Genomic DNA, 13,405 nt, shown 5'->3' with positions numbered 1-13,405 from the left:
GTGCACGTGCCCAAGATCCCAAGAGGAGAATGGAGGAGAAGGGATGGCGGCGTGGCCATTCCCCCCAGGGGGTGATTTCTCGCTTTCTGTCTTTCTGTCTCTCTTGTCTCTCTCTGTCTGTCTGGTGAGCGCATGCACCCTATAGCAAAAACCTCTCTGAAATAATAATAATAATTCTTTAAAAAAAAAAAAAAAGAAGAAAATACAGAAACAAACTTCATAGAACTTCTAAATTTCTGAATGATACGAAGCTAAAAGCAGCTATTCCCAGCAATGCAGCAGCAGCACGAGGCTCCAGAAAGCTCAGGTGACGGGAGAAACTTCAGCCTTCAAATTCAGTGGTCTCTCCACATAGGCTGAGCATGTGCCCCGTGCCTGTGAACCTGATTGGCTGAGTCTGGTGATGGATTATGGCATGAAGACCCTGTTATGGGTTTCTCTCTCTCTCTGACTCTCTCTCTCTTTCTCTGTTTTCCTCTCATGAAAGAATGAACAAATACACTTAAAAAAATAAATAAATAAACTAAAGCCAACCCAAAATATGCTATCAATTAAAAGCTGGAAAAAGGAATATTTGTAAGAATGATGACCTCCAAAAAGGTTGGTTTTTGTTTGTTTTGTTTGTAGAGAGAGATTTTTGTTATAGGAGGCATGCATTTGCCAGACAGACAGAAAGCAAGAAATTACCCCGTGGTGGATGGCCACGCCACAATCCGCTCTCCCTCATTCTCCTCTCAGGAGTTTGGGCACACATGACCATGCACCCAACCTGAGTTTCAACTGTCAGGACTGGGATTCGAACCACAGTCATCCATGCGGGAGTCTACCAACATAACCATTACACCATCTGCGAGTCTCAAAGGTAATTTTTTTTTTTTTAGAGGTTTTCTCTATAGGGGTCATGCACTCACCAGAAAGACAGAGAGAGAGAGACAGAGAGACAGAAAGTGAGAAATCATCCCCCAGGGAGGATGGCCACACTGCAATCCCTTCTCCTCCAGTCTCCTCTCGGAATCTTGGGCATGCATGCACACATGCCCAGCATGAGTTTAAGACACCGGGTCCGGGACTTGAACCTCAGTCACCTACATGGGAGTCCAGCAACATAGCCATTATACCAACTGCTGGTCCCATCAAAGGTAATTTTTTATACACACAAAGCATGAGCTTACATCTGTGAAAAAAAAACAACAGATACCACCAGGTGGCATAATGGTTACATCACTGGTCTTCCACATGGCTGACCTCGTTTTGAGTCCCGAACCCAGCAGCTTGAAACTCACACCAGGCGTGCATGGGTGTGTGCCTAAAATCCAGAGAGGAGAATGGAGGCAAAGGGATTGTGGCATGGCCATCCCCCATGGGGGGGTGATTTCTTGCTCTCTGTCTCTCTGTCTCTCTCTGTCTCTCTGCCAAGCACACAAACCCTACAGCAAAAATCTCTTAAAAAAATAAATGAAGAATCCATGCATAGTTTTTTTTTTCATAGTATCTCTTTTTTATTAACTTTAATTATTTTTAAACATTTATTTACTTATCTATCTATCAGTGATTTTCAAGCTGCTAGGTTTGGGACTCGAACCACAGTCGGCCACTTGGGAATCCAGCACCTTAACCACCATGCCACCTGCTGGCCCTCCTTTCACTTTTTGAAGAACACTCCCCGATAGAGTCCTGATGAATGGGTATAGACAGTGATATCAGCATAGACATCCAAAAACATTCTGCTAAACAGACATTAAATGTCTAAGTGTGGCAGACACTGGGTTAAGTATTTGCCATCTAATATGAACATGAAAGAGGGAAGACAAGTAGCAACCAAATACACGAGAAATGCTCAGATACGCGGATAATAAAAGAAATGCAAATTAAAACAAGAAGACCGCAATTTTCTCTCAGTCACCCATGACTGAGAGAAAAAAGAATGGGCACCAGCAGGGGTGTGGTAGGCGAGACCCTGGACTCCCACGTGACTGACTGCACTTCACGGCCTGCGCCCGGCAGCTCGAGTTCTTGCTTTCTTTTCTCTCTCTTTCTGTCTCTCTCTGGTGAGTGCACGTGTCCTATAGCAAATTTAAAATAAAAATAAATTAAGTTAAATAAATAAATTATTATTTTTAAAAAGAAAAGAAATGTGGGGGCAGCTTTGTGGCCTGGTAGTTGGAGCAATATTGCACTTGGGGTGAACGCTGTCCTCAGCAGCTCCCAACGTCTGAGCGGGTGTGCACGCGTGCCTAAAGTCCCGACAGTGCAGACATGGAGAACGTTAGTGCCATGGACATGCCCCACCGGAGGTCGTTACTCTCCTCTCGCAAACGACTGCACTCACTGGCAAATAAATAGTGTGAAAGGAATTCTCATAGTTTTTTTGTTCGTTTTTTACAAGTTTTACGGTAGGACGTGTGCCTTCAACAGGGAGACAGAGTCAGAAAGCAAGAAATCACCCCCCCCCCGGGGGGGATACCCAAGCCACAATCCCTTCTCTTCTCCATGCACATGTGCCTGGCAGGAGTTTCAAACTGCTGGGTCTGGGACTCAACCAGCTATCTACCATGTGGGAGTCCAGCACTTTAGCTACTACGCTACCTGCTGGTCTCCCGCATAGATTTTTTTTTTTTTAATGAAACAAAAAGTAAAACAATTGTTTTAGAAATTCGGAAATACAGGGACCAGCAGTTAGCATAATGGCTATGTTGCTGGACTCCCATGTAGTCGACCACGGTTTGCGTCCTGGACCCGGTGGCTTAAAATTCACGCCAGGCGCGTGTGCGTGCGTGCCCAAGATCCCAAGAGGAGAATGGAGGAGAAGGGATTGTGGTGTGGCCACCTCCCTTCTGTCTTTCTGTCTTTCTGTCTCTCTGTCTTTCTGTCTTTCTGTCTTTCTGTCTCACTTTCTGTCTTTCTGTCTCTCTGTCCCTCTCTGTCTGTCTGGCGAGCACACACGCCCTATAGCAAAAACCTCCCCCCCCCAAAAAAAGAAAGAAATTCGGTGATACTATCAAAAGCTTAGAAATCTGCATGACCCATGACATCAAAATTTTACTTCTGAGAAAATGGCTTTTGGAAACTTACCAAAATATATTTTTTAATTATTCATTTAATTTTTATTTATCATTATTATTATATTTTAAAATTTTGCTACATGGCACACATACTCACCAGAGAGAGACAGAGAAAGAGGGAAAGTGAGAAAGCAAGCTGTCACACCTGGGACGTTAACCATGGTTGGCCATGTGGGAGTCCAGCACCTTAAACACCATACCAAGATTTTTTAAAATTGCCCTTACTTGCAGCACTACTGAACAATAATGAAAATTAGAAACCATCTACCATGCCCCAAATCTGGCTTCAGAGAAATTGCTCTGCTATTGCATCAGCGGAGGTCTCCCTGAGCACTCAAAGAGGTATGTGTTAGCAGGTGGCTCTCTGCAACTTGTACCAGAAAATTCTACTCACATGGCCTAGGTAACAAGGAATATTTTACTCTCTCGCCTAGCAAGTTTCTGGAAGCTGGGGCAGCTCCAGGGTTGGTTAATCTACAGTAGAATCCTTGGTAACCCAGAACCTCCCCCTCTTTGCTTTGCTGTGCTCAGCGTGTCAGCCCCTCTCTCATGGAACCGAGGCAGCTGCAGCAACTCCCAGCCTCACGTCCTTGAACATCACCATGTCCAAAGACTGACAGAAAACTCAGTGTCCCTGTGACCCAGAGTCCCCCAACAGACTGCCTCTGAGGATTCATCCTCCAGAACGGTTTCACCAGGCTGGTCCTGTAGAGCTACACAGAAGAGTCTGGATTCCACATGGCCCACCAGGATTTGAGTCCTGGCCCCAGAGGCTTGAAAAACATGCCAGGCATGCATGTACCCACCCAGGCCCAAGATCCTGAAAGGATGGAGCATTGGAGGAGAAAGGATTGCAACGTGATCGGGCCCTGCTGGAGGGTGGTTTCTCTCTTGCACTCTTTCTCACTCTCATTTGCACAACCCCTTTGTGATTAAGGAAGAAAGAGAAAGAAAGAAAAAAGGAAGGAAGAAGAAATAAAGAGAAAGAAGAGGGAAAAAAAGAAAGAAGAAATAAAAAAGAAGAGAGAAAGAAAAGAAAAAGAATGAAAGAAAAAGAAGAGAAAGAAAAAATAAAGGAGAAAGAGGAAGAAAGAGAAAGAAAGGAAAAGAGAAAGAAAAAGAAAAAAGAGGGACCAGCAGTTGGTGTAATGGCTATGTCGCTGGACTCCCATGTGGTTGAACATGGTTCGAATCCCAGATCCGGTGGCTTAAACTCACATCGGGCGCGTGTGCGTGCGTGCCCAAGATCCTGAAAGGAGAATAGAGGAGAAGGGATTGCGGCGTGGCCACCCCCCCTGGGGAGTGATCTCTCACTTGCTGTCTCTCTGTCTTTCTGACAAGTGCACACACCCTACAGCAAAAACCTCTCCCAAAAAGAAAAGAAAGAGAGAAAAAAGGAAGGAGGAAAGAGGAAGAGAAAGGAAGAACTGTGTCACATGCTCAGTGATAAGAACTGCATCACGTGCTAAGACAATACCCAGCTAGGAAATGGAGTGTGATTGTCCAAGCCCAGCAGTTCTCAGTGTGGTCCTTAGAGCAACACCGTCAGCATTCCTGGAAATGTCAGAAGTGCCAATTCTTGGGCCCATCAGAATCGGAAACTCTGAGGGTGGAGTTCACCCATCTGTACTTTAACAAGCCCTCCGGATGACTCTGATGCAACTCAGATATGAGAGCCCCTGGCTAGACTGACCAAAATTCCCTCTGGGGCAGGGTAAGGTCTAACTTTCCTCCCCTAGTTTTTCCTATAGAGTGTGCACTCACCAGAGACAGAGAGAGACAGGGTGGGGAGAGTGAGAGATGACACCCCAAGGAGGATGGACACACTCACGACCCCTTCTCCTCATTCTCCTCTCGGGATTTTGGGCACACACACACACACCTGGAGTGATTTTCAAGTCACTGGGTACAGGACTCGAACTTCAGAGTCGGCCATGTGGGATCCAGCGACCTTAGACACCACACCACCTGTAGGTCCAGGTCTATCCTTCTCTGAAGCTCATGGCCACCACAAATCTGAACAAAATCACATTCTGTTCACAAGGAAGAAAGGGAGAAGTAGCTGTGAAGTAGGCAACCTCCATATGGGAGAAAGCTTCTGTTCTGGTACCGGAAATTACCTGAGGCTAGTAAGAAGAGCACTGGGAAGCCAGGGCCAGCTCAGTGTCCCGTGGTCATGCACTGTTTGTGCAGTGCTAGATCTGTTCACGCCTGGTTTCCCAAATGACCTGCACCTGAAGAGGGAGGTCTCTCTCATGTAATAAATAAACTTAAAAAATAAAAACAAGACTACAGGGAAACCAAAGAAGTAAAATTTTCTTTTCCACGCATTCCTCAAAAACACTTTATGGAAATACTTCCTCAATTGCAAAAAAAAAACCCATGGTTTGTTTGGGCATTACACACTGCATATACATGCTATGAAAAATCATGCTGGACTCATCAACAACAGAAACAAGTAATATTTTTAGAAAGAGGGACCAGCAGATGGCATAATGGTTACGTCTCTACACTCACATGGTCGACTATGGTCTGAGTCCCAGACCCGGCAGCTTCAAGCTCATGCCAGCACGTGTGCTTCCCCAAGATCCCGAGTGGAGGAGAAGGGATTGTGGCATGGCCATCCCCCCAGGGGATGATTTCTCGCTTTCTATCTCTCCATCTCTCTATGTCTCTCCAGCAAGTGCATGCATCCTATAACAAAAATCTCTGAAAAATAAGAGAGAGAGAAGGTCAGCAGGTGGCGTGGTGGTTAAGGGCACTGGACTCCCAGACGGCCGACTGCAGTTCAAGTCCTGGACCTGGCGGCTTGCTTTCTTACTTTCTCTCTCTCTGTCCTTCTTTGGTCAAATTACAATAAATGAATAAAAATAAATAAAATAAATAAAGTTAAATAAAATAATTCTAAAAAGAGAGAGAGAGAGAGGGACCAGCAGTTAGCAGAATGGCTATGTCACTGGACTCCCACGTAGTCGACCACGGTTCACGTCCTGGACCCGGTGGCTTAAAACTCACGCCAGGCGCATGTGCGTGCGTGCCCAAGATCCCGAGAGGAGAATGGAGGAGAAGGGATTGCGGCATGGCCATCCCCCTTGGGGGGTGATTTCTCACTTTCTGTCTCTCTGTCTCTCTCCATCTATCTGCTGAGCGCACGCGCCCTATAGCAAAAAAAAAAAAAAAAAAAAAAAGCCTCTAAAAAAAAGAGAGAGAGAGAGCTAGAAAGAAATATCACTATCCCCTGGGACCAGCAGATGGCATAATGGTTATGTCACTGCACTCCCACATGGCTGACCATGGTTCGAGTCCCAGACCAGAAGGCTTGAAAGTCTCTCCAGGCATGTGTGTGTGTGTGTGTGTACCCAAAATCCCAAGAGGAAAATGGAGAAGAAACTGCAACATGGCCATCCCCCCTGGGGTTGGCTTCTCACTTTCTGGTTCTCTGTCTCTCTTTGTCTTTCCAAGCACACAAGCCCAACAGCAAAAATCTCTATTGGAAAAAAAAAAGAAGAAGAAGAAATATCACTATCCCCTCCCCAAAAAGTGAACGATGTTAAATGGTGTGAGCTTTTATATATCTACAAGTATGTGGAATTATTGAAAAAGCAAGTTGCAGAAGATTACAAATGCAACATCACATGTGAACAGTACCCACACAAATAAACAAGATATAAATGCTGCTAGAGAGTGTGTCGACATCAATACGAATGTGCAGGGAAAGTTCCGGAAGGGCCCACAACAAACTCCTCAGTGCTTAGCCCTAAGAAAGGGAGCGAGATAGAGCAAGGAGTCAAGTTCACTTTCTTTCTCTTTTTCTTTCTTTCGTTTTCTTCTTTTATTTGCTATAGGATGGGCCTGTTCACATTTGTGGTGGGGGAAGAGAGTGAGAAATCATCCCCCAGGGGAGTTGGCACGCTGCAATGCCTTCTCCTCCATTCTCCTGCCAGGATTTCGGCACTCACATGTGGCCTGTGCGCTTTCCAAGTCACCAGCACTGGGACGCGGACCACGCAGCGGGACCGGTGAGATCCAGCACCTTCCCCGCCACACCACCAGTGGAGGTCAAGGTCACTTTATTTACTTCGGGATTGTTTCACTTATTTGCAGCAAGAATATATTCAAAATCATGTATGTGTTTTCAGACCAAAAACAAAAAAAAACAACAACATTGTTTAAAGCAACAACAACACCGGAAAGAGAGGGAGAAATGGAGAAGAGATTGCAGTGTGACCATACCCTGTGGGAGTGCCTTCTTCTCTTCCTCTCTCTGTCTCTCTGGCAAGTACATGCACCTTCTTAGCAAAAAAATAAAAATAAAAAAGGAACAACAAAGTGTCGTGAGAGGGACAAGGGGACAAGGACCAAATGTGTCGGGATATTTCTGACTGCGCTGACTCCCACTGATGTTTCCAACCTTCCTCTCTTCCCGAGGAATGGCACTGCAAACAAACAAACAAAATAAAAACGGTATTCCCGTAGACCAAGTTTCCTTTCAGGATATTTTTTACTTTCCAAGAAGGTCCTGAAGTCCTGAAGCTTTTTTTGGGGGGGGAGGTTTTTGCTATAGGGTGCGTGCACTTGCCAGAAATACAGAGAGAGACAGAGAGACAGCGAGAAATCACCCTCCAGGGGAGATGGCCACACCGCAGTCCCTTCTTCTCCATTCTCCTCTTGGGATCTTTTTTTTGTTTATCTTTTTTTTTTTTTTGAGGTTTTTGCTATAGGGCGCATGCACTTGCCAGACAGACAGAGAGACAGAGAGACAGAAAGCGAGAAATCACACCCCAGGGGAAATGGTCACACTGCAATCCCTTCTCCTCCATTCTCCACTCGGGATCTTGGGCACGCACGCACAGGTGCCTGGCATGAGTTTAAGCCACCGGGTCTGGGACTCAAACCGCAGTTGACCACATGGGAGTCCAGCGACATAGCCATTATGCCAACCACTGGTTCCCTGAAGCTTTTACATGTAAGGGAAAGCATGAGTTCAGTTTTTATAACAAACTTTCAATCTTAGCGGTATAACTAGCTAGTTCTGCTAGAAAAGAAATCCCTCTGGGGCCCCAAAGTTGCCAAGTGGCCTTCATCAGGATTTTTAGAAGGCAGATGCTACTATATTCTGCGGTGTCTTGGAATCACCAATTTTCAGAACATGGAATATGTGTGATGCAAAGAGCTAGCTGGAGAGGCTGGACAGTGGTGTGGCAGTGAAATGCAAGGCTCTGCAAGGCTGATCCGTATGCAAAGGTTCCGGGTTCACATCCAGAGACCGCCCTGAGTGTGCCGGCTCACCTCAGCAATGTCCAGGCTCTTGGCTTTTCAGACAAATCATTGAACCAAACACGCCAATAGCAAAAGCAAATGGTAGCTTATTAAGTAACAGCAAAAGCACACTCCCGAGAGATGGGAGCAGGCATGAACAGAGAGAAAGAGAAAGTGGCTCAAGAACAGAAAAAACAAAAATTTTTTTTTAAGTTAGGACCACCCAAGTGGCATGGTGGTTAAGAAGGCTGGATCCCACTTAGCAGTCACCTCATTCAAGACCTGGACCTGGCAGCTTGAGGTTGAGGACCACACTAAGCACGTGTGTGTGTGTGTGTGTGTGTGTGTGCCCAAAATCTACAAGGAGAGTGGAGGAGAAGGGATTGCATTGCTGCCACCTCCTCAGAGAGGTGCCTTCTCCCTCCCTCCCTCTCTCTCTCTCTCTCTCATGAGCACACCTGCTCTATAGCAAAATTTAAAAACTTAAACAAACAAGAAAAGAACTAGGTATAATCTAGTCCGATTACCTCAGTTTACAGATGAGGAAACAAGTTTAGGGAAGAGAAGTGACAAGATAACTTTTGTCAGACAGAAACCAAAACCTAGATTTCCTTCCTCCTCAGCCAATACCCTTCCCCTAGCCATCACCCACAGTCTCCTTTTGAAAGTTGGGGGATATTCTCTGTTTTAATGTGGGATGACACAAGATACAGTGTCACCCTGGAGGAGAGCAACACATTTCTGTAAAGTCCTCGTGTATCAGCACACTTTGTATGAGTTTTGTGGGGGGGGTTTCGTTTCTTTGTTTTGGGAGAGGTTTTTGCTATAGGGCGCATGCGCTCACCAGAAAGACAGAGACAGAAAGCGAGAAATCACCCCCCAGGGGGGATGACCATGCCGCAATCCCTTCTCCTCCATTCTCCTCTCAGGATCTTGGGCACGCACCGGTGTGAGTTTAAGCCACTGGGTCCGGGACTGAAACCATGGTCAACTACATGGGAGTCCAGCCACATAGCCATCATGCTGCCTGCTGATGAATAAACTTATCTTGCATAACTTGGGATGTATCGTACTAAGGAAGCGTGTGTTACTATTATTATAGTCATTACGCCATCTGCTGGTCCCATACTGCGCTGTTTTAATAACCTCAGCCGAAGTGAACAGGCTGTGGTTAGGGTCACACACACCATGGAAGCTATTTTAATTCCTCATCGTTCTCTGCTCTTACATCTCTCTTCCTGCTTTATGGAGTTTATCTCTCCTTGTCCCATGACTATCATTTTTAAGAATTATTTATTTTTAAAATTTTGCTCTAGGATACATGTACTCATGATAGAGAAAGGGGGGAAAACGAGAAAGCAAGCTGCCGGGTCCACGACTCGAACCGTGGTCGGCCGTGTGGGAGTCCAGCGCCTTAACCACCGCACCACCTGCTGGTCCCCACGTGACTGTGTTTGCGTGTGTCTCAAGGTCTGTCTGTTTCTAGACCTCTGTATGTGCCTTGTTCTGCAGGCATTTTCCCTCTGAGTTTGTGACTTGGACTTGTTTCATCTACAACAAGAATATACGAGAGATCATGTGTATGTTTTCGGACCAAAAAACACAAACTTGTGTAAAGCAACAACGAAATTCCAAAGGCGGGGGGAGATGAAGAGGAGGGACCATGAGTGTCCTTCCTAGTGTTTTCTCTGAATTTCTTAGTCTCTCAGTTTCCCCCATTGATTCTCTCCTACCTCCACCTCCATAAACAATACTTTTCTTGTTTAAAGCGTATTTATTCCTCCCGAAAGTGAACACACGCGTGTGGGAGAATAACCCGAGCACAGCCTCGACACCATGATCCAACCTCCGGCCTCAGACCATGGTACGTGTGCCCGGGTACTCGGACAGGCTTCTGGATGAGAACCCAGAACCTGCCCTTGTGGCTCAGACTTGCAGAACATCATATTTTACTGCTTGTACATGTCCATCTTCTCCCTGTGTTGTATGTCTGCATCTGATTCCTCTCCTTTCTTTTCTTTTCTTTTCTTTTATTGAAACTCTAGGGCGCATATACTCGCCAGAGAGAGAGAGAGAGAGAGACAGTGAGAAGGAAAGTGAGAAGTCACCCCCCAATGGGATGGCCATACCGCAACCCCTTCTCTTCTGTTCTCCCAGGATCTTGGGCACGCACGCACATGCGTAGGTGTGAGTTTCAAGCCACTGGTTCCGGGACTTGAACCACAGTCAGTCATGTGGGAGCCCAGTGACATGTAACTACTATGCCATCTGCTGGCCCTGATTCCTCTCCTTTCTTTTTTTATTTCTTTCCCAAAGAATTATTTCACTTAACTTTATATATTTATTTATTTCAACTTGACCAGAGAGGGACAGAAAGAGAGAGAGACAGAGAAAGTGAGAAAGCAAGCCACCAGGTCTGGGACTCGAATCACAGTCGGCCATGTAGGAGTCCACTGCCACCACTCACCACACCACTGGCCAGCCCCCCTCTCCGTTCATAAAGACACAGCTATACTGGATTAAAGCCCACCCTGATGACCTCATTATAAAATAATTACCCCTGTCAAAGCTCTGTCTCTAAATATAGCCCCATAGTGAGATATAAGGGGTTCAGTGTATGAACTTCAAAGTATAAATTTGAAATTGACACAACGTTGCCTATAATACTGCCCCAATCGGACCAGCAGATGGCACGGTGGTTAAGTCATTGGACTTTCACGTAGTCAGCCACAGTTTGAGTCCCAGATCAAACAGCCAAATTAAAATAAATGAATGAATAATAAAATAAAATAAATAATTAAAAATATGTTTAAAAAAAAACTCACACTGGGTGCTTGTGTGTGCACCCAAAATCCCAAGAAGAGAATGGAGGAGAAGGGACTGTGGCACAGCCATCTCCACTGGGGAGTGATTTCTCGCTTTCTGTCTCTCTGTCTCTCTGGTGAATGCACATGCCCTATAGCAAAAATTTCTCTAAAGAACAAAGGAAAAAATATATATAATACTGCCCCAAAATGGGGAAAAGGAGCAACTGGCCCCTTGGTTTCTATAGTAGAAAGCAATCACCATTTTCTTTTCTTTTTAAGAATTACTTTTATTTAATTTTATTTATTATTGTTATTTTAAAATGTTTTGTATATCACATGGCTCACCAGACAGAGTGAGAAAATGAGAAAGCAAGCCGCCAGGTCCAGGACTTGAACCTTAGTCAGCCATGTGGGAGTCTAGTGCCCTAACCACCACACCACCTGCTGGCCCCACCACTCTCTACTAAGATTATTCACAGTGGGGCATAGTCTTCCAGATGAGAATGAAACGCTGATAAGAAGGGAGAGGGAGTAGATCCTGGCCTGCCAGAAGAAATGCCCACTATTCCTTCATCATGAAGATTCTGAAGAGGAGTACTAATTCACTAAAACACTTTCATTTCCAGCCCGGCAGATGATGTGGAGGTGCAGGCGTCGGATCCCACACGGCCAGCTGCACAGTTCAAGTCTCAGACCTGGTGGCTTGAAAATCATACCGGGCTTGGGTGTGTGTGCCCAAAATCCCCAGAGGAGAATAGAAGAGAAGGGATTTCAGTGTGATCATCCCCCCAGTGGTGGCTCTCCTTCTGGGAGCCATCGCTCTCCCCAGTGAGAGCATTTCCCAATGAGTTCACACACCCTACAACAACAAAAGAAGATAATAATTTTTTAAAAACACTTTCATTTCTTCTCAGACTTCATCCAAAAGCTATCACACTTCTGTCCTCCAACCTCAACTCTACCCCCTGAAATTTCTTAAGCAAAGCTCTTTAACAGTTCCCTGCTTGCCACATTGAAAGAAGTCTTTCTTGAACCCGTTTCTGTAACACTTAATAGTATTAACTATACCCTCCTTAAAAAATCTGTCTTCCCTCAGCTTCCCTGTTCTTGTTTTAGTCCTTCCTAGGCAAAAGCCTTGGTCAGCAATTCTTCCTTCGCACGTTCTGTAAATATTGCCGTGTGGCCAGTTCCTGTCACGGGCTCGCCCCCTTCCCTCCCTCCTGGTCCCTTTGTCTTTTCTTTCATTGTCTCCCTTTGTGTCTCACTCAGTGCTCTCATAGTCGGAGAGACACTCTCCACTCTTTATCTTGGCCTAGGATCCCTGAATGAGTTCACATGGAGTTTCTCAAATTGTAAGGTAGGGACCAGCAGATGGTGTAGGGGTTACATCGCTGGACTCACACGTAGACTACTGTGGTTCAAGTCCTGGACCTGGTGGCTTAAAACTCAATGCCTGTGTATGCGTGCCCAAGATTCCAAGAGGAGAATGAAGAAGAAGGGATTGCAGAGTGGCCATGCCCCCGGGAGGTGATTTCTTGCTTTCTGTCTCTGTTACTCCTGCAAGTACATGTACCCTATGTCAAAAAAACACTCTCAGGAAAAAAAAAAAAATTAAGGCACATTTTTATTCTTTTCTCCCCCGGGAGGTGATTTCTTGCTTTCTGTCTCTGTTACTCCTGCAAGTACATGTACCCTATGTCAAAAAAACACTCTCAGGAAAAAAAAAATTAAGGCACACTTTTCTTCTTTTCTGAAGTGAGGGCTATTTCCCCCACCCCATAGGATGCATATACTTGCTTGCCAGAGAGAGACAGTGAGAGGGAAAGTGAGAAGTCACCACCTGGGGAGGAGGTGGCCGTGCTGCAATCCCTTCTCCAATCTTCTCTCTGGATGTTGGGTACATACGACACGTGTCTGGTGTGATTCTCAAGCTGCAGGATCCGAGACTCAGACTGTGGTCAGCCTTGTGGTAGTCTAGGACCTTAATCACCACACCACCTGCTAGCTCCAAGAGGAACTAAATATTTTATTAGATGGTGAGAGTATCAACCATGTCATTGTCTACTAAACTGTGCCTTGTATCCAGACCTGTCTTCCACGTTCCAGGACCCTATGTCCAACCACCTACTTGGAATCTTCACTTGAAATCTCCACAGCTACCTCAAACACAGTAACGTCAAAAGCTGAGGTCAGGGCTGCACAGTGGGGCAGAGGTAAAACGCGATGCTCTGCAAGGCAGGGCCACATGGGAAGGTTGTGGGCTCACATCCTGAGTAC

Source organism: Tupaia chinensis, unplaced genomic scaffold, assembly GCF_000334495.1.
Source record: "Tupaia chinensis unplaced genomic scaffold, TupChi_1.0 Scaffold000070_1, whole genome shotgun sequence".
In the NCBI taxonomy this organism is placed as follows: Eukaryota; Metazoa; Chordata; class Mammalia; order Scandentia; family Tupaiidae; genus Tupaia; species Tupaia belangeri.
Note: the sequence above shows the minus strand (reverse complement) of the source record.